The 21,856-nt window shown below is 42.2% G+C and overlaps 1 protein-coding gene across 1 annotated transcript in view; it reads left to right on the plus strand.

Moving 5' to 3' along the window:
* The window catches only part of IQGAP3 (IQ motif containing GTPase activating protein 3), a 2,364,408-nt gene that overhangs the window by 1,731,831 nt on the left and 610,721 nt on the right, over positions 1–21,856 (plus strand). The gene's annotated exons all lie outside the window — the stretch shown is intronic.

Below are 21,856 nucleotides of genomic sequence, written 5' to 3' on the forward strand. Positions count from 1 at the left end.
TACAAAGTGGATAAGGCCTCCAGGGACAGGGCTTAATTTGGTTCTACGGTCTTGAAAAGTGTACTCCCGTGCTAGGGACACTACCCATTAGTGAAGAATGAACGGCGGGATTAAACAACTTCACATAAAGAAGTTATGTACTCACCATAACATTCCATGTGAGTTGTTCCATCTTGACTTGATTCTCACGTCCCTTCCTCCATTCCCCCTCCTAGCTAACAGTTGACCTGGAGACTGGCTTCATCCTTGTTTCTCTGTGCTTCTTCCTCTCTAGGGAGAGTAGTTCCTTTACTAGGACATGGTATAAGCAGCAAACAAGATCTGAAGTAATTCCAGCAGTGCATCATGGGATAAGGGGCTGGGTCTCGAGCTACTGGTAAACTTTGAACTTTGCTAAACAGCCGTGTTGGAGCTGAGGATCGGCTCCAAACCCATCAGTGAAGAATGAAGGCGAGATAGAGCAACTCACATGGAACGTTATGGTGAGTACATAACTTCTTTTTTTCTTCTGGTGAAGCCATTTTTTTGTTGATTTTGGATGTATTCTTGGGGTCACTGTTGTGCTGAAAGGTGAAATTCCTCCTCATCTTAAGCTTTCTAGCAGACGCCTGAAGGTTTTGGGCCAAAAGTGACTGGTGTTTCGAACTGTTCATAATTCCCTCCACCTTGACTAAAGCCCCAGTTCCAGCTGAAGAAAAGCAACCCCAAAGCATGGTACTGCCACCACCATGCTTCACTGTGGGGATGGTGTTCTTTTGTTGATGCAAAGTGTTGTTTTTGCGCCAAACGTACCTTTTGGAATTGTGGCCAAAAAGTTCAACCTTGGTTTCATCAGACCATAACACATTTTCCCACATGCTTTTGGGAGACTTGATATATTTTGCAAATTTTAGCTGGGCCTGGATGTTTTTCTCTGTGTAAAAAAAAAAAAAAAAAAAAAGGCTTACATTTTGCAACCCTACCCCATAGTCCAGACATATGGAGAATACAGGATATTGTTGTCACATGTGGTACACAACCAGTATTTTCCAGAAGTTCCTGCAGCTCCTTCAGTGCTGCTGTAGGTCTCTTGGCAGCCTTCCTGACCAGTTTTCATCTTATCGTTTCATCAATTTTGGAGGGATGTCCAGTTCTTTGCAACGTCACTGTTCCATATTTTCTCCACTTTTTGATGACTGTCTTCACTGTGTTCCATGGTATATCCAATGTTGCGGAAATTTTTTTCTATCCTTCTCCTGATTGATACCTTTCAACAATGAGATCCCTTTGAAGCTTTGTAAGCTCTCTGCAAACCATGGCTTTTGCTGTAGCAGGCAACTGAGTAAATGTCAGGAAAATCCTACTTGGACAGCTGAACTTTATTTGGGGTTAATCAGAGTCTCTCTAATTGATGGCAGTTGTGTACCCAAGAAGACTGAATGCTGTATTAAATCAAAAGGTGCTTCAACAAAGTATTAGTTTAAGGGGGTGCACACACAACATAGTATTAGTTTAAAGGTGTGCACACTTATGCAACCAGCATATTTTATTTTTTATATTTTTGCCGTAACAGATTTGTTTGTTTTTCAACTGAATTGTACAAATTATAGGTCACATTAAATGTGGGGAAAGTTTCAAAATAATTTATTGTGGTCTCCTTTTTTTATATCACAAAAACCTGGCATTTTAACAGGGGTGTGTGTGTATATAGATTTTATATATATATATATATATATATATATATATATATATATATCGGCATTCCTTTCTCACTATTAGGCATTCACTGTCACAACCAAGAGTGGCGAAAATGTGGTACTTTACATTGACTGTTCCCTCCCCACCTAGCAGTTATAGTTATTTTTGCATGCACTGCAGGTGTTTATGATACACAGGGGTGTGGCAAGCAAATTCCATGTTGTACTTGCAAACTCTTAGTGCTACCCCCTTGGAGACTTGACACTTAAAAATGGACACATCCCTCAAAATGCTGCCACCCCCCCCAAGCACTTAATAAATTAAAGTAACATTTTCAGAAAATATATTGGTTTTAGATTTGCAATATTGCATCTGTTGTTAAAGGCATTCAATCAGACAGTTGTAAACATAATATGACTTGAAAATAAGCCATGCTGATGTGACTCTATTTTTTGTCATCTCTATTCCATGCAAACAGTGTTATATTAAAGTATTCCAAAATGCCCTGCAAAAATCACAAAAACATTGCAGGTGCATGCAAAGCAAGGTAGTGATGGTTTAAAACTGAGTAAAACAACAAGCGAGTCACTTACTTTGTACAGACGGTGCCCACCCCGTTCAGCAGTTATTGCTAAAAATGACAGCCATGGATTGTATTTCAGCTTAGTTCCATGAAAACAGTAGTCATACACTGAAGTTTTCAAAGTTCCTTTACACAAATCATAGTAATCCTGCAAAGTCAGAATAATGAACAAAAAGCAGGTGTTAGTCAAATTCAACCGCAGATATGCCATCATTTTTCTGTTACTCATCTTCATTTAGATGGCAGAACAGGTTTTACGTTAATAAATGTTGCTTCAGGGAAAAAAAAGCTCCGGACCCCCATGTCTTGCACTTTGGACTGACCCATAATCCTCGGTGGTTTACCATGAAATAAAAGGGAAAAAAATTAGAGAAATGCCTCAACTTCTCACCATAAGAAATATAGACAGTATCAAAAATAATGGAGAGAGAAAGGCCAAAAATCGGGGACAGATTTAAAATATTGTTCTTATAAACTTGGAAAGTTGCTAGAATAATATGTTTTGCATTAAAATGCATTTCCCGACGGATATGAAGTCAAACTCAAATGCATGTTATTTAGTGACTTTTATCCTTAATGATTTGCCAGAAAACCACAAATTTTATGTGGAACAGACTAAAAGTATGAGGCAAAAATGTGGACAGTTGAGAGGTATGCTGAGATGAAGCCAGGAACAGGGCAAGTAAAATCAGGCATGTACTGCAAAATCAGGAACACCTGAGGACTAGCAAAATATCTGGTTGTCTGCCAGTAAGAATAAATAAATAAATAATTACCAAATGCTTTTGCTGAGCTTTCACTTCTCACTGGACACTCAGTTTGACTTTACTGACTTTTTTGCTCTTTCCCACCCATGGTCTACACAAGTCACTGACAAAACAGATTATGTACAATGAGACACAGGAGACCAGCAAATCAAATGGCCAAATCTGCAAGATTTTCTCCCTAGGGCTCCTCTCCCCTTTTGTAGGGGCTCATTTCAGATATTTATTTTTTAATAGTAAAGAAATGCTGGTTTTCTTTACTATTAAAAATAAATATCTAAAATGCACCCCTATAAAAGAAGCAGGAGAAGTGCCCTAGGTTGCAGTCAAGTTGGCCTATTCCTAAGGCCAGCCATAGGTGCATCCACCATGGTTCTAGCTTTGACCTCCTCATTCAGACTTCCCTTCTTCTCAGCCAAACTTCCCAAATATGTGAAACTGTTAATCTGTTCTACTGTTTTCTATTCTGTCTCTATTTTCAGCTTCTTCTGATTTTCTCCAGTTGTTGCCTTGACAACCGTCTTATCTGTACTCATTTTCATCCTGAGTGATGTGTGTGTAAATATATATATATATATATATATATATATATATATATATATATATATGTGTGTGTGTGTGTGTGTGTGTGTGGGTGTTTGTAGGTCTACTTCTAAATCTCATAGCCCATAATACTGAACATAGTTAGTGGAGTGTGGGGGGTGTTGCCCCCCCCCCCCCCACACACACACACACACCTAGGCGGTGGTGATTTTTATCGTCTGGTGTGTTTGTGTTTGATGTTGGACAAGCATTTATTCCACAGGGAGACTTGAACCATTCATGATTGTGTGTTGTCGGTATTCTCATCTCGAGAATTTGAACATCGGTAACATGGGCTCAAAGATTTAGAAGCTGACCCATATATATTAGATATGGATATTTGATATAGATATATAAATACGTGTGTGTGTGTGTATATATATATATATATATATATATATATATATATATATATATATATATATATATATATACACACACACACACACAATATCTATATATATTTATATCTATATGTCTGTGTTATCTGGGAGTGCTTAAGTATTGACATTCAAACTAACAAAAATATGTAGAACAGACAATATTGACAAAATTGATTTTATAGCAATGAAGGGTATATGGACTTTCCCCATTGTAGTGTGATGTTGAAGTTGGTATATTTAAGTAGCAGGGATTGAGGGGGCACAGCCTTCTCATGGGGGGATGCAGGTGGGCTTCCCCCTTCAAAAATATTGGTTTTTGGATGTGCTTAGTTCCTGTTTATTCTGTAGGATCATAGGAAGTTACTAGGCTATTGGCCCTGAGGCCCTTAAGCCTAGCCAAGAGTTTCGCCCATGCATAGACAAATCAGCACCCAGTGCCCTTGTCCAGCAGAGATACGGGTGGAATCTCAGGGATGTATTTTCTATTTCACTTCCAGTTATCCAAATTGTGCTTAATAAGGGGTAAAGAGGTGCTCTGCTTGACGTGAAGAGGGAGTTTATTCCATAGATGGGGGAGTCTCTGGGACACAAATCTTTCCTGCCAGCAAGTCCTATTGTCACAGACCAGGTTGAGACCGCGTGTGCAGGTTACTTGTGTGGAGCTTGACTTGTGGATATGCGGCAGTCCCATCAAGGCGGGGTCCGAGATCGCCTTGTATGCAAGACAGAGGTCACCTCTGAGGAGTCTGTATGAAACAGAGTAGAGGCATAGGGCTTTTAGCCTATCTGTGTATGGTAGATTTCTGAGGCCCTGGATTCTTCTGGTGAGGAACCTCTGTGGTCTCTCCAGCTGCTGCATGTGCTTTGTGAGTCACATGCCAAATGTGGCATTGTACTCAATAATGGGCCTTATAAGGGAAGAATACAGGGATGTTATGACCTCCTTGTCCCTGGATGAGATACCCTTACTTATGAGGTGGGCCATGTAGAATGCTTTCCATACAATGGAAGCAACATGGTAGTCAAAAGTCAGGCTGCTATCAATCTGGGTGCCCAAATCCCTCACTACTGACTGCGTGCTTAGAATGTTATTAATGTGATAATTTGTGGGGACGTCACTCTCCCCAAAGGTGATCATGATGCATTTTTTTGGCATTCAGCCTGAGGCCATGTTTCTGGCACCAGTCATTTGTTTGGGTGAGACCCTCTTGGAGGACGTCCACATCACTTGGGGAATTGATGACTGAGCCCAGCTTGCAGTCATCTGCAAACTTTGTCAGCCATAGCCCACTAGTTTTGGCTTGCACCATTAGAGAAGTATATCCCGAGTAACAGAGGCCCAAAGACTGATTCCCGGGGTTTGCCGCTCGTTACGGGTCTACTGCGTGAGGTGGCTTCCCTATTTTGATTTGGTGGGTTCTATCAGTGAGCCAGTTTGCTACCCATCTGATAACATATGGATTGATGCCTAGTTGAGAGAGTTTATCTACTATGCTCCAGTAGGGAATAGTGTCAAAGGCTTTGGCCAGATCAAGGTAGGTGGTGTGTACCGTCTTCCCCACGTCCATGGCTTTGCTGACTGTCTCAAAGAAGTCGACCAGATTTAACAGACATGACCTCCCCTTGACAAAGCCAAAACTGTGTGGGGTTGAGTGTTTGGAATGTCCCTGTTAATGAGGTCCATGATGATCTGTTCCATGGCCTTGCAGATCAGGCTAGTTAGGCTAATGGGTCTATAATTTCCTAGATCGATGGACGCCCCACCTTTGTGTAAATGGATGACAGTGGCTGTCCTCCACTCGGCTGGGACAAAACCAGTACACAGGCTTTGGTTGAATAGGGTGCCTAATGGTGCTGCAGGTTCCTGCCTGATTCATGTAGGATGCAGCCTGGGATGTTATCAGGTCCCATGGAGGCTGTATTTTTTGCCTTTGAGAGAGCAGTGATGACCTGTTCCCTACAGATAAGTGGTGGGAGGGAGCAGGTACTGGGGATGTCCTGATTTACTGATGGGGCAGAGGGGAGAAGTTTTTGCTGAATCTGTCAGCCAGTAGATTGGCTATATCTACCGCATTTGTGTATGTGGTGTTCTTAACCACCAGTTCTGAACAGATCTGCATGCATCCTTTGAGATTGTGGACATATGAGAAGAAGACCTTATGATGGTGATTGCTGCAACAATCGCTGAGTCCATTGGGGGAACTTTAGACCAGAACTGACTATCCTTAGGGGAACACAAGACTCTATCTTGTTTCCACAGAAGGCTTCCACTGTATCAGGTTCCTAACAGACCCTCCTGGTGACTAAATCTATAGAACAGTCTGCAACAGGAACTACCCAAGAGGTAGAAGGGGCAGAGCCATATGTTTTGAAAGAACTTCCTCATCCTGAGAAGGTGGGTCAGATGATCAATATCCCCTCTGCTTCATTAATTCCAGGACTTGAAAAATGTGACCTCTTCTAGAGGGTAACCAAATCTTACCCCTTTTGCACAGAGGCCATAAAAGTGTGGCAATAGGCTTTGGATTCAACTCACCTTCTAGTGGTAACGCATATTTTGGTGGAATTCAACTAGCTAGCTTGGGCTCAGCAGATCTATCATTATGAGTGAGTAGCAAAGGTCGGTTAGTGGCTCAAGAAATTTTCCATCACTGGGACCAGCCTTGCTGTGATTTGTTTGCCTTCCCCTCCAACATCAAATGTAGAAGCTATTTTGCCCTAGTTCTCCCACAGGGAGTGTCACCATGGTATGGTCTAATCTGCCAGTGGCTCAAAAGTCTCCTTTGCTCATTTCCATCCCTTCCCTTGAAAATAATTTTCTTCCAAAGGGGTTAACTTGCAAATCCCCAAGTAATTCTTGTTGCTCCATACTGACCCAGACAAATTTGGTTTCCCCTGCAAAGGCTTCACTTGAAGAAGCCACTTGGCTTCTAAATTCGCAGTCGGATCTGCTTTTACATCCCTCTGGTCAGCGTCACCCAGACTTTCCCATCTTCAAGCTAACCACTTAATTTCTACAGTTTCCCAAATCGCCAGACATTCTTTCCTTTCAGAGAATGTAATTCACATCTTATCTACTTTTCTTAAACAGTCTACGCAAAAGATTTTTAGCAGATAAATTAAAACGGTTCTGTATTTAGGCCATCAGTGGATGATTTGCCTAGTATTCCATTTCTGTTGAGGATATTTTGAAGCTGGTTCCAGCTATTCTACCATCAAAGTGCAGTCAGCTGCCATCTCCAGTTACCATCCTGGATTCCAGGATACAATTTGGCCTCTCATAAACTGTGCAAGGCTTTTCTCAAAGGGGAGTGTTCCTTCCTTGCCATCCCTTGAAGGTTTGAATTTCATAATGATTTGAATTTCATAATGGAAATGCTGACAAAAGCTCCCATTTGAACCATCTTCATCTGCAGACCTGAAGTATCTATCCTGGAAAACTATTTTTCTGATGGTTATTACATCAGCTCGATGAATTTTAGAACTACATGCCTTGTCCCATGTTTGATCTGTCATAAAGAAGGATTCACATGAAGAACCAGCCCATCTTTTTCCCCCCAAGATAGCTTCTGAAAACAATATTAACTAGTCTATTTGCCTTCCAGTACTATTAACCTGACTGTAGGCACCCTACACCAACCGTTCACTAAACAGAGTCTTTGACTACAAAAGCGATAACAGCACATAAACGCTATACACACACTGTTCCACGTTTTCGTCATAAAACTTCATCAGATGAGTGTACTAAATCCCAAGAACAGTTTAAATACTTGACATTACCACAAATAACCAATGAAATTCAGCTTCCAGTTAATAATACAATCAATTTTAAAATTTCCCCTCCAACCTAAAAAACACTAATAAATAACATATTTAATACATATTAATGTATTTAAAAATCAATTTTCAAAAACAATGTAAATATAATTAATTAAAAAAAAACTTTAATAAATATGCAATACATAAGTAATGAAAAATGTGTGCTCACAATAAAACTTCACACAAAATCTAATGTAAGGACACCCTCTAGTGGACATTATTGAAAATAAATTTAATTCATTGAAACCATAAAATATATATCACAAATATATGTGCTAAATAATCCATTTATGAATTACTGAACTTGTTAAAATTAGTGAACAATGAATTATACATTAAAACTTGATAAAATTGGATGTTTCATAGTTTTGCAGATCTAAGTTTCAGTACTGGCATTAGGGAAACCATGTCATTTAAACCTGGGTGCCTACTGGTTTCTAAAACTACCTGCCGATAGAGCTCCCTGTATTCTAACCTAGTTTCCCAAGGGCCTTCTCTTGGATTCATAGGCACTATTTCTATAACAAAGAAACAGAACTCAGTCCCTGTACATGTGTGGGTATGTTTAAACAAATGCTTTTAAATACATTAATGTGTATTAAATATGTTATTTATTAGTGTTTTTAGGTTGGAGGGGAAATTTTAAAATTGGTTGTATTATTAATTGGGATGCCGAATTTCATTGGTTACTTCTGGTAATGTCAAGTATTTAAACTGTTCTTGGGACTTAGTATGCTCATCTGATGAAGTTTTATGATGAAAACGTGGAACACTGTGCGTATAGGATAGGAGATAGGAAATTCAGCCCGGGGATCACTTCCGTGGCTCTGCTCGACAGGGGCACAGGAAAATAATTTTCTTGGATGGCAAAAGCCAGGGTACCTTTTTGGCTAGGGTTATATAGGCCTTAGGGCCAATAGCCTAGTACCTACCTATGAACCTATAGCGTTTATGTGCTGTTATCGCTTTTGTACTCCGAGTCTGGTTAGTGAACGGTTGGTGTCCGGTGCCTATCTTCAGGTTATTGGTTACTTATAGGCACTTTCCACACTTTTTGTCTTCCAGTACTATTCCCAAATGATTCCAAGAAAGGAGAGTACCTACTACATACTTTATATGTCCACAGGCAGATCGGATTCCAGTATCACAGAACCAAAACTTTCAGGAAGTACATCCAGTCGTGTGCATCTTTTATTCCTAACAGATTGGGCTCTAAATTTACTAAACAAATACTGTCTATATGACTATCCAATTGTATCTCATTTTTCTGTTATACCAATTACCAATAAGACCCTAAGATGGTATGGGTACTGTGGCAACCTCTACGGCCTTTTTCAGGAATTTTTCCATTGATATTTGTGCTATAGCCACATAGTCTATGCTGCATACCTTTTTCCAGATTATAAATTGGATATAATCTGTAGAACCAAATCTGTATTTGGTGCTTCAGTTGTCAGAGGTACTCTGTCATGATTTCATCCAAGATTTTCAGGTAGCTTGAGATTCAGTCCCAACTATCTATCCATCATATTAGACAGTTGAGATTCAGTCCCAACTGTCAAATAGGATGATAGATGAAATAGGATACAGAAGTTATGTACTTACCACAGTGCTGGATCCTTTTCACCCAAGTCCATCCTATACAACATTCCTGTCTCCATCCTCTTCCTGAATTGACACATTTCTGTTCTCGATCGGTTATTGCAGTTCTTTTGGTACATGTAATCACTAGGCAGTGAACTCTGAAGTGCGGACTCACTAGTGATTATGAGAAAGTTTGTTGGAGCTCAAGGCACTACCTACAGCCTGCTGAAATCCGAAGGGCAGTTAACTCATTCACTCCATCCAATGGAGCTGAGGAAGTTTCCACTGTAACTTCCAATGAGCAGAGCCTAAGCCTTTTCGACAGAGTCAAATTATGTCCTAACATTTCAAACAAGTGTTAATATATCTGGAACCATAGGGTTATGAAAGAAGTATAAATGGTAAACCATTCAGCATAAACTATTTTTATAGTGGTAGTATTCTTTAGTTCCTAGGTCTTAAACTGAATTTTATAAGTCACAGTAAACACTATTACGTTTGTAATATTTTATAAACAACTTGCAATATCTCAGCAACCACTCGAGTTACACACACACTGTCAGCAGCATTTTATTCATCTAGCTGAGAGCTATCATGTGAGGCTAAGGAGTTTTGTCTGTGTTACTCGGTTGTTGAGATGTTTAGAAAAATGTGAAAAATTATATCTATATAAATTAATATCACAAAACAACTGTTAATATATCTTTATCTGCACTATACAGAGGTAAAATATTAAGGCAGTTGTTTGCCATTGAGTAAGTTTTAAGATGAAATATTTTAAAACCTTGTCCATAGCATGGTTTTGTAATTATTGATGAAAATATGAACAAGTAATATTTGATGCCTAGAGGCGTCAGTAGGAGTTAACTGCAGATACACCTGGAGGCGTCACTTGGATGTAATGAGTTGAGTACCCCAACTGTCTTATTGGATGGACTTGGATGAAAAGGATCCATTGCTATGGTAAGTACATAGCTTCCATTTTTCTAAAACTTTTTCTGGATTGTTCATTTTAACATTGTTTATTCTAGTAAGGAATCGCACATTTTCAGGTTTTTATATGACAACTTTACAGGTTATAAAATTCAGTATCATGTTCCGTATTATAGCAGGTTGAGTCACTGAGTTATAAAGTGGTACAGTGAGGTCACTGTTGGTAGATTTTTTGCAGATTATACTATTCTTATTGTGGTAGATACACATTGGTCATAGTATAAATTCTTTACTATTACTGAAGGATATTTAATGATGGTGCCCTTTCTTATGATGTAACCATTCACTTTGTCATCATAATTGGTCCTTTTTGCAAAATCTCACGATGCTATATTTAGTCACATTAAAGGTTGAGGTCATTACTGCTACACTAGGTGTGTAATTTTTCTGGACTATCTTGGTGAACTTCAACATCTTTTGCTGAAGTAATCATGTAACAAAGTCTGAGGTCATCAAAGTACTTGGTTACCCATTTCCCACTTTTACATCTGAAAAGAATAGTCCAAAAGTATATGGCTCCAATATAGAGGCTTGTGGCACCTCACTAGTAACTCCTGTCAGGAGCGACTGGTAACCTGTACCTCTACTTGTATCTTGTTGCATAATTGGATGTGTAAAATATTGGCTATGCATGAACTAGCGTTTCATTTTGCTAATCTGTTCATTATCGCAATGTGAAATCATGTTTAATGTATTAAAAAGGTCAGGATGATTAACATGTACTTTTAGTTCTTTATCAAGTGGTACGTTATGTGTCTAGTAGAAATAGTCTTCCATGTTAGTCTTAATGAGTTCCATTGTGAGACTCATCATTTTACACAGGATACTCACCAAGTTGAAGGACTTAGTTTTGTTCTGGTGATCCCCTTTCTCCTTTGTGAATTGATGCAAATACAACCTGCTACCAGTGGTTGTTCCTTTACATGACCACCTTTAATAGCTTTTCCTGAGGAAAAGATTATACATACTTCTGAGAGCTGTCTTTCAGCTGATATCCTCAGGAAAAGCTAACTTAAAATTAAGCATTCTTCCTCACCAGTGTCCCCTTCACCTATGGCAGAAGGAAGATTAGCTGGATTTTGTCAAAGATTTATTGAAAGCTTTTCAGCAATTAGTCTGGGATCTTCCCTTCATTTAAAAAGAAAAAGGTTTCTGATTCAGATTCTGATTCGCAGCCTGAGGTTCAGGAATTAGGCTTATACTATAACTCTAGATCTGAAGTAGTTAACTTCATTTGATCAGCAACCTGTGTGTTTTGGATCCGATACAGATCCAAGCCGGCAGCATACCAAGCAAAAAGAGCAGAGCTCCAAGCTCCTCCCCTACCCATATTGCACTGCAACCTCCTTCCAATCCTCAGATCTCGTTTGCCGCGGCTTCGCCAGCATGGGATTCTTGAGCTCCAGGCAAGTGTCAGGGTTTTTCTGTAAAACTTTGGTCTGTGTGTGCCCCTTTTGATAATTTTGAGGTAATTATTAGTTATTCATGATAATTATTGTTTTTTCCCTTCTTGAAAGTTGAAAACTTTCGGTTAGCATAGGCCCCCGCTTCCCGCCCGTCGTGTGTGTGTTTGTTCACTAAGATGTCAGAAAGTGACTTTCTCTAAGTGCACAGAGTGTGGCCACAAGCTGTCTCCAGCCGATAGTCACACTCTGTATATAGCTTGCTTGGGAGTGGGCTATTTGTCTTCCGGCTGCAAGATTTGTGTGGCCTTCAACCCCCGAGTCCTGCAGGATTGCAGGAACAAGTTAATTCTGACCCGCAGAATCAACTTCTGCCTCTTCTGCTGCCTCCTCACCAGCCACGGCTGTGGCTGTTCAGCCTTCTGGCCCTTCTCCCCTGTCCGGGACTCACCCTCCCACCTTACCACATGGAGAGAGAGGGGCCAAGAAAGTCAAAGAAAAACACAGGGAGGCAGAGAGACATTTGGACAAAGATAAGGATAAAGATAGAGAGAGCAAGCGACAGCCCGAGTTGGACCCAATGGCCCCTCCCGCTAAAGTAATCTTGTCTCCAGTAAAAGTTACCAGGCCATCCTCTCCTCGGCTCCGTTCACCACGTTTTTCTCTGGAGCCGGAGGAGGAGGCTAGACTACCCTCGAGATCGTCTTCGCGTCGGCTCTCCCGGCTGATGGTGGCGTCCTCCAGATCGACTCGGAGCATCTCTGAAGCAGACATGGATCGGATGATGCAAAGGTTTCTACAAACTCAACTGCAGATGGGGGTACTGCTGGCCCCCCCTCCCGGTGAGGGGAGTTGGCTCCGTTATTCGCCCTGATAGCTCCTTCTCCGATCCACCATCGGATATCTGAGTCTATGGATCCGAGGAGCCCCGGAGTCAGGGGGTTGGCGCCGATGGTGCCTTCGGCCTCGACACCGGCTATGCCCTCGAGTTTGTCGGATCTGCCTTCGGATCCGAGCTTTCGGAGCCGAGAGTTGGGCGTCAGATCCGAGGGGATGAGTGTGTCATCGGCTCCATTGTGGTTGGGGAATACCGTCCCTTCGGGTCCTGCCATTCCAACTTCGGCTCCGATCCCTTCGTTGGATCCGAGGGTCTCTGCTACCAGTTTCAGGGAGGCCGGGTCTCCCTCAGCATTCGACATCGTGGAGAGGGTTCTCTCTGAAGGATCGAGACCCCTCACTCTGTTCTCGGGTTCCATCCCTGCTCCCTCGCAGCTGGGTTTGTCTTCCGTCATCCAGTACCCCCCCCCCCCCAGGGACAGCCTGTGTCTATTGCACCCCAGACAGTTCCTTTGGAGGAACATGAAACCATTTGTGAGCCCTCCCCAGAGAGTCCAGCCGAGGAGGTCTCTCACAAACACCAGTGTAAAAGGAGGCATTTGGACTCCCCCGAGTCCCTCACCGAGGATACCAACTTGGAGGAAGGGGAAGGTTCTCCCAAATCACCCCCCCGAAGACGTCTCCTTTGGAGACATTATGGAAATCCTTCGCCAGGGGTGGGGGGCCTGCCCAAAAACTTTCCTCTGATGAGTCGGCATTTCTGGAGGCATTCAACACAGGCTCATCTACCTCTTGGGTGCTCCCCCCGGCCGACCCTCTGGCGGACCTTATCACCACCAGAGCTTGGAGAGAACCAGACACTGTGGAGCCTATACCCAAAAGGCCCGACAAAATATTGAGTCCACCAGCAGATAGAGCTTCTTGGAGCAAAGGTTCCCTGATTGATGCCATGGTGCTGATGGCGGCCACAAAAAAGGAACTCACCCAAGAAAGTTCCTCGGTCTACTCCACAGACAAGGAGTCCAGGGCTATGGACCATCTTGGAAAGAGGGCTTTTGCTTCAGCCACCTTTACTATAAGGACACTGAATTACTTGGCCCACGTAATTCGACTGCAGCGGCACCTCGTGAAAGAGTTCGCTGAGTCTCCCCTGGAGTCCATGTCTACAGAGGATAAATGGACCTTTTCGGCTTATATGGCCACTCTCAATTCTGTGTCCAATACGTCCATGCGTTTACTCTCTCATGCCACCGAGGGAGCCGCTAGGGCTAGCGGGTCCAGCATAGCCTTAAGGTGTCACGCCTGGCTCGGTCTTTGTGACTTCTCGGAACCCTTCAAGGCATTCTTTGCTAACGCACCCTTTGAAGGTTCTATCCTGTTAGGGAAGACTGTCCGCGATGCACCCGTCCAGAGCGAGAAAGACGGGAAGACGCTGTCAGCCATCTGGATCCACTTCTCTAACCCGCAAAGGTCCTTTTCCAGGAACCAGCGAGGGCAAAAGATGCTGTCGTTCTGGAAAACTCAGCAGTCCCGAAACGCTCAGGACTCCTTCTACCCCAGAGGCAGAGGGGACAAGGTGGACAGCGGCCCAGAGGCAGAGGGGGGACGAAGAACTTCGGGTCACGTGAACCCTTTTCAGAGTGAACCGCGCAGCAACCCTGAGGGGTTACCCGACTGCTCCTCTCTGGAGGCAGTCGGGGGGGGGCGCTGTTCGATGCACCTAGCCCAATGGGAGTCCATCATGACATCAGATCGCTGGATGCTTCGAATAATATCCAGAGGCTATTCTATTCCCTTCATAAACAAGCCCCCTTACACAAGGCGCCTCCTGGACGTCCCACTAACTCAGAGGGAGGCCGCGGCTTTGGAAATACAAAAGCTACTAGAAAAAAGAGCCATCCAGTAGGTGCCCCCAGACCAGTCCAGATTAGGCATTTATTCCAGGTTCTTTTTGGTGCCAAAAAAGACAGGTTACCTAAGGCCGATCCTCGACCTGTCAACAATGAACCTGTTCATTGCAAGGAAACATTCCGGATGGTCACACTTCAATCCATCCTGCCCTTCCTGCAGGAGGAAGACTGGTTGTGCTCAATAGACCTCAAGGATGCATACTACCATATTCCGATGGACAAGTGATCCAGGAGGTTCCTCCGCTTTCGGCTAGGGGCCAGTCATTATCAATTCAGGATCCTACCCTTCGGACTCACCACAGCCCCCAGGGTGTTCACCAAGATCATGGCAGTTGTAGCGGCCCACCTGAGATTTCAGGGCATTCCGTTTTTTCCGTACCTGGATGACTGGCTCCTCACAGCCCCCACCAGGCATCTACTCTAACTAGCCAGAGATTTCGTTCTCCGGATATCACCTCGTCTAGGGATTACCATAAATCTGAGGAAGTCTTCCCTTCAACCTGTTCAAGTGTTAGACTTCATAGGGGTAAGAATAGATTCTCGTCAGGCCAGGACATTCTTAACCCCAGACAAACTACACAGACCTGACACTTCATGTGTTTGCGCTTCTGCAGTCCTCTGCACCCCCTGCAGAATTAGTCCTGAGAGCCTTAGGGTCCATGGCAGCAGCTATCAACCTGATCCCTTGTGCTCATCTGCATATGAGAATTTTACAGTGGACGTTGCAAGTTCAGTGGTCAATTCTTCATCAACCTCTAGATTTTCCGATCCCTCTGAGCAATATGTGCAGAAATTCTCTCACGTGGTGGCTCCAATTTCAGAATTTGCAGGAGGGACGTCCCTTTCTTGCGCCCCAAGCCATGGTGACCATGGACGCCACCCGCCTAGGGTGGGGGGCATTGTTGGGCAGGACTGTTCAAGGCATGTAGACTCAAAACGAGACCATTCTGCATATAAATGTTCTAGAGATGAGAGCGGTCCTTTTAGCATTGCAGGCCCTTCATGCTTATCTACCTCTGGGAACTATTGCGATCCAGTCAGACAATATGTCAGTGGTCTGGTATATCAACAAACAGGGGGGAACCAAGTCTTATCCCCTTTGTTGAGAAGCCATGAGAGTCTGGGAATGGGCGATCTCCACCAACCGCTTTCTGATAGCAACGCACATTCTGGGTAGATCCAACATCTTGGCGGACAAATTGAGCAGAACTATCCTTTCTCCCTACGAGTGGTCTCTGAACCCTTATGTAGCGGAACAGATCTTCCTCAAATGGGGTCAGCCTTGCTGCGATCTCTTAGCATCGCCTTCCAACGCGAAGTGCAGTGAGTTTTTTGCTCTTATCCCCCCGACGGGAGAAAGCCCCAGAGACGCTCTTGTTCATGCTTGGCCACCCGGTCTTCTGTATGCATATCCCCCGCTTCCGCTCATGATAAAGCTCTTACAGAAAGCTCGCCGGTTGGGGAGCAGATTGATCCTCATAGCCCCATTCTGGCCTTGTCAAGTCTGGTTCCCCTGCCTACGGTCTCATCTCATAGCTCCATCTTGGATCCCATTCCAGATCTGATTCGGCATCCCTCGGGATTGCTTCCTCCAAATTTGGACAGCCTGAAGCTCACAGCTTGGCTGCTCCAGTTCCACTAGTTGCTAGGACTCCCAGTATCTCTTCTCCTGTTAAATCTATCTTGGTTGCAGCACATAAATCCTCTACCAGGAACATTTATTCTAGCAAATGGAGACGCTTCTCCATTTGGGCTTCACGGAAAAATCTAGATCCTTTTACCGCTCCGATTCCAGCGGTATTAGACTTTTTGTCTCATATCTTCCAGAAAGGAGCCAGCTCCTCCACAGTGAAGGTTTGGCTAGCGGCTATTTCTCATTTCCACGTAGGGGACAATTTAGGCTCTCTCGCTGCTGCCAGAATTTGTAAGACTTTTTTGAAAGGCACTTTTCTTCTGCGACCTCCTATTAAGAATCTGTCCCCGCTGTGGGATCTGACTGCGGTTCTTCAGGCCATAGTGGCGCCTCCTTTCGAGCCCTCAGCATCAGTTGACTTAAAATTTTTGTCATGGAAGACGGCTTTTCCGGTAGCTATAACTTCAGCAAAGAGAGTGTCGGAGCTGCAAGCTCTCTGTATGAAACCCCCATATCTTGTGTTTCATAAGGACAGGGTGTCTCTTAGGACTAATCCATCTTTTCTTCCTAAAGTTGCTTCTGAGACAAACATTAATCAATCTATTAATTTGCCTGTCTTTTTCCCTAATTTTCAGAACAAAGGGGAATACTAACTTCATTTGCTGGATGTTCACAGGCAGTTATGTTTTTATTTGCATAGGACGGCAGCCTTTCATAAATCTGATCAACTTTGTGTCTCTTTTGCTAAGCTCTTTTTAGGGAAACCAGTTTCAAAGGTGACTCTTGCTAGGTGGATTTCCCTTTGTATCCTACAAGCATACAGAGAGCTTGGTTTACTAGAACCAGTAGGAGTTCATGCCCATTCTACACGTTCTATGGCGACGTCTGCAGCATTCTGGTCTAGAGTTTCCCTGGATGACATTTGCTCAGCGGCTTCCTGGGCGTCTTCTCACACCTTTATTAATCACTATAAACTGGATTTGGTGTCTAGAGGAAAGGCTTCTTTTGGCTCTGCAGTGCTCCGGAATATCCTTCCTTAAGGGCCTCCCAAGATTTTGGGTAGCTGGTGACTCTGTCTCACAGGTCGCTGATCAGATGAAGTTAACTACTTCAGATAAAGAAGTTATGTACTCACCATAACGTTCCATCTGAGTAGGTAAACTTCATTTGTCAGCAACCGCCCCTCCCTCCTTCCCCCTTACCTTGGTGTTTTTTTTTGCTGAAGTCGATATCCGGAGTTCACGAGTTGGAGGTTTGTCCTTGGTTTAGAGGTCTCAGGTTAGTTTGTTGATGTCATGTATGGAGTGGCAAACTCGATCTGAGGATTGGAAGGAGGTTGCAGTGCAGTATGGGTAGGGGGAGGAGCTTGGAGCTCGGATCTTTTTGCTTGGTATGCTGCCGACTCGGATCCATATCGGATCCGAAACCCACAGGTTGCTGACAAATGGAACGTTATGGTGAGTGCATAACTTCTTTTTTCTACACCAAAGCAAGGTGAATCAGAGTCTGATGAGAGCTTTTCTTCAGATTTACCTCCCGAAGAGTTGTCTCTTTCTGACAGTATTACCATGATGAATGAGTTATTTCAGTGGGAACAAAAACAAATGCTAGAGTCTTATAAAATAAATGATTTATTACAGGAAGATTTTCTTCAACCTATAGCTATTCCACCTATTTTACAAGCCTTAGAGGATGCCTTCTTTACAGCCAGCAGTTTGCCTGTCAGCTCCCTGCTCCCAGAAAGTCTGATAGATGTTATAAGGTTCTCATTTCTTTTTGCAAACCCTTGAGGCAGACCCTGCAGGGATTTCTCTTTCCAAACCATCTTCATCCAGACACCTTATGGCAGCTAACCCTATTCATTTGATAAAACTGGGAGAGCTTTTGTTAAGTTTGGGAATAAAGTATATATTACCACCAAATTGTCCTTCGGAATAATGAATAATGAATTGTCAAGCTCACATTTGCAAGTTTCTGCTGATATCCTTTGACAGTATGAGAAAGTTGCTGATTTGCGTTTTCCAGACATTACGGGACATTTAAATTCTTTACTTTATTCTGTGTCTCGAGTAACACAGCATTCTCTAAAATGTTCTTATGAGACTGATGATGCTGTAGCTGGGTTAGTGACTAGATTTGTCTGGCTGTGTTCTCAGAATTTACCAGAGAAAGTGAAAGTTACGTTCCTGAATGCTTCCCTGGGTAAAGAGGTATTATCAGACACTTCCTCTGCTGAGGTCTGCAAAAGATTTGATGAAAGAGGAAAGTTAATTCAAGGAGTTACCCAGATTTTTAACCCTCCATGACAAAATATAATAGAAACTTTCCTTCCAATTCAGGTTTCTTTTATACTAAACAGAATAAACAATCCCAGAAAAGCACATGAACAAAATTTCAGAAAATAATGGCAGGGAGGTTTTAAAAAGAAGTGAATGTTTCTCCCAAACCAAGGGGAGTCTGAAAAAGCAGATTAATTATATGCCCCATTGTGTGTCCCTCCCCCATCCTAGCATTCCAATAAACATTCCCAAAGTGTAGGTCTTCACTTCCCTCTGTGGTGCCAGATGACTTCAGGCACTTGACTTCTGAGAAACATTCAAAAAGGCTGTACGTGAAAAGATTTCCTTTCTCCTACCCAAGGGATTTCTCTACAGCCATCAGATCAAGCCTCCATATTTCCTAGTAGCCAAAATCAAAAGCTGTCTTGGGGTTAAAGAACCCGTTCCTCCAGTTCAAACAGCGAAAGATTTTTATTGAAGAATGTTTCCATTGCAAGAGAATGAAGGAACCTGAAGACCTACCCTAGACCTTTCTCTTCTAAACCTTCACATCAAAATCCCAGCATTCAGAATGCTTTCTCCGCAATCTGTTACCCCTCATTCCACCTTTCATTTTTCTAGTAACTTTGGGTTTAAAATATGGTTATCACATTCCATATATCAGATTCTTTTACATTTTTCTGTGCCTAACTTACCTTTCCAGTTCTCTGGTTTTCTTTGGGACTGTCAACAGCTCCAAGAGTGCCTGCCTCCTTTAAGAGCTCATTGCAAATTGCATTGTATTCATATTTTCCATATTTAGATGATTGCCTTATTTTTGCAGACTATTTTACAAGATGTCAAGTTTCTCTGACTTGGGTAAACAAATTAAGAACAAAGGACCCTTTTTTAAGGTTCAGATACCATTGATTCTGCAGTATTTGGGTGAGTTATTATCCTCTGTCCTTTCTTACTCTTCTATCAAGATTCAGATTTCGCCTATCTCTGCTTGTTTGCCCAACTGCAAGTGAAACGGTTTTTGAAAGGGTGTTACATATCCATTCACCTAGAAGAAATGTGTCTCCCTATTGAGATCTTAATATTGTACTGGAGAACTTTGCACACTTTTCTGAGTTTAAACTCTTGTGATTCAACCCTAGCTCATCTTTCATAAAGGTAGGTTAATTTATTATATAGTTATGAATGTTAATCTTCTCTGTTTGTATATTGTATGTTATCAAAATTGTTATAGGCGGTAGATGGTAATATTAACTGATGAGCATTTATTCTGATTCTTTATCCATTTAATATTATAAATATTATAAAATGTCTGTGATTTTGTAGTAAAATGATTTAAAAAAATAGGGTAACTTTGAGAACCAAGCCTTCCTTTATGCCTAAAGTTCTTTCAGAATTCACATTGAGCCAGGCATTTCTCCTCCCTGTTTTCTTCCCAGAACCCCAAAAATAAGGAAGAAAGAATTCTTTACACTCCAGATTTTCACGGGCAGCTTTAATACTATATTGCCAGAACAAAAGCCATCAGTAATTGTAATCAACTTTTTATTTCTAGTGAAGGCAGGAAAAAGGTACAATCAATGTCAAACCAGACAATTACTAAATGGATGCCTCAAGCTATTTCATTTTGTTGTTCCTGCCAAGACTCTTCAGACAAAGTTATGGTTTATTCTACCTGGGTTCTGGCTACTTCTACGGTGTTCTGCAAAACAGTGAGCACTAGAAATATTTTAGAGGCAGTAATTTGGTCCTCTGTGCACACATTTACCAAGCATTACAAACTAAATTATTTCTCTAGGATCAGAGCAGGGTTTGATAGGACTATACTCTAAGGTCTCCTAGATTCTGCTACTTCTCAAGATTCCCTAGCCCTCTAAACTCTATTACTTGTCCCAGTTAGCTTAGGCTACTGCAACCAAGATCTAATGATAAACGTAGTACAATTGTGTAAAAAAAAACTTACCATAAGAGTTGATGTTCAGATACACTACAGTTGTAGTATAAACACCCTCCCTGTCTCCTTCCTCATCCTTTTTGTTGTTTTATGCCAAGGTGTGTTTTCTTTGTTGTTCAGACACACACTTATCCAGCAAGGCTTCTTGTTCTGAGAGAGGAAAGCTCTGAAATTGTGGCAACATAGCCAGTGTTTTTATACTGCTGTTCTCGAGCTCTGCAATGGTTATGGTGCATGGAAGGTGCCCTAAAGCTTTGACAGCTGGTCGGTCATTCATTCCATAGTAGGATTCTTCCCATATAGCAACAATGATCTACTCGAACATCTTCTGTTATGGTAAGTTTCCTTACACAACTGTACTTTCTCCTTGCATATTTATTTCTGTGTCTGTAGAAATCATGTCCATATAGGTCTTTCTCTCTGGTCATACACAGACACACACAATGTGTATGATTTGCTAATAGATTTTGTAGAGCTGAAGCTTCTTCTCCCTGTATCTCCATTGTCAGTGCAGTCTGCTTGGATTCATGTTGACTCTCCAAAGGCGGTTTCAGCAAATGTAAACACTTCTAAAAATGTTCACTAAAAAATGCCTTTTGCAGACATCCTGAGGAAAGTTTTTGCACAGGGGCAAGCCCTTCTGCACCCTCACACCCCCCCCCCACCTTATGTATACCAACTCCGAGGTCGGACAACAGTGGAGAAAAAGGCAAACTCCACTGTCACCATAGGTAGCTTTGGCAAATTTCAATAATTTTACATTCACCAACCTTCTGTGACATAATGTGCTCCAGTCTGCCTAACACATTTGGACCATCAGTGATTCAGAATTAGCAGGCTGTAATCCAGTTTGGTGACAGGCATTTCATTATTTCAGTGATCACAAATAAAGTATGCTTATTAAATTTGTCCACACTATACATCTGTCCCACAGCTACCTCTTCTGTTCATACATTAATCAGGTACTATGACTTGGACTGACACTCCAAAAGGAGAGTTTTGTGAGGATTGTCCTTTAGGATATCTGGTATTGAATTCTAATTTTGCCTTTTAGGCTTTGGGTTTTTAAGACACCATTTAGCATTCTAGATGTTTCACCCAGTGCGGAGGTCTCCTTATAATGATATAGATATGCAAGTAATGACTTTATCGGATTATCTTCAGAAAGTCCACTGCCATGAATACATCTATCCCCCTTTTTGAATTACATCAATAGAACTACAAATAAAACTACAAAGTTATTTTAAAACATTGTTATTGCATATTCTTTAAAGTATAATCCCCTTTTGCATTTAGCTGTAATGTTCGAATGAGACACATGAGCCAAAGGTAACAACAAGATCCCATGAGGGCAAAGGGCAAATGAAGGGTGTGTCTAAGCATCCCACTCACTGTATATAGGGCCCTCTTGAAAAATCAAATGATTCTTATTCATGGTTGATGCTCAATTAACCCTTT

This window comes from Protopterus annectens, chromosome 8.part0, assembly GCF_019279795.1.
Source record: "Protopterus annectens isolate FY-2018-M chromosome 8.part0, PAN1.0, whole genome shotgun sequence".
Taxonomy (NCBI): domain Eukaryota; kingdom Metazoa; phylum Chordata; order Ceratodontiformes; family Protopteridae; genus Protopterus; species Protopterus annectens.